Raw genomic sequence first — 664 nt, 5'->3', positions numbered from 1 at the left:
CAAGAGTCTAACTTTAGGCTTAGTTGAAAGTGTAGAGTGAAAAGGTTTTATTTCTTGTTTATGATATGTGGTAACTGTTTTTGCTTTTATTGTAAAATTACCAATATTTTTGGGGGGTTTATCTATGGTTACCAAAAGCTCATGTAGAAGCACCCGTTGCAGGTTTTTATAATTTTGCTGGTGTATTATTGAAATTAGGAGGTTATGGATTGATTCGAGTATTATTTTTATTCGGAGAAGCTAACAAGAGTATATCTTGATTGTGAATTAGAATTAGTTTTGGTAGGAGGAGTAGTAGTAAGTGTAATAAGTTTACGTCAAGTAGATATGAAAGCTTTAATTGCTTATTCTTCTGTAGCTCATATAGGTCTCGTTTTATCAGGTCTCGTAGTATTTGGTTGATGAGGTTTAAATGGTGCAGTAGTAGTTATAATCGGTCATGGTCTATGTTCTTCTGGTTTATTTTGTTTGGCTAATATAGTTTATGAGCGAGTAGGAAGTCGAAGATTATTAATTAGTAAAGGATTTATAAATTTTATACCTAGAATAGCATTGTGATGATTCCTTTTAAGAGCAGGTAATATGGCTGCTCCTCCTACTTTAAATCTTCTAGGTGAAATTAGATTAATTATTAGAGTAGTATCATGTAGAAAAGTAAGAATAT

The sequence above is a fragment of the Penaeus monodon genome, chromosome 20 (assembly GCF_015228065.2).
Source record: "Penaeus monodon isolate SGIC_2016 chromosome 20, NSTDA_Pmon_1, whole genome shotgun sequence".
In the NCBI taxonomy this organism is placed as follows: domain Eukaryota; kingdom Metazoa; phylum Arthropoda; class Malacostraca; order Decapoda; family Penaeidae; genus Penaeus; species Penaeus monodon.
Note: the sequence above shows the minus strand (reverse complement) of the source record.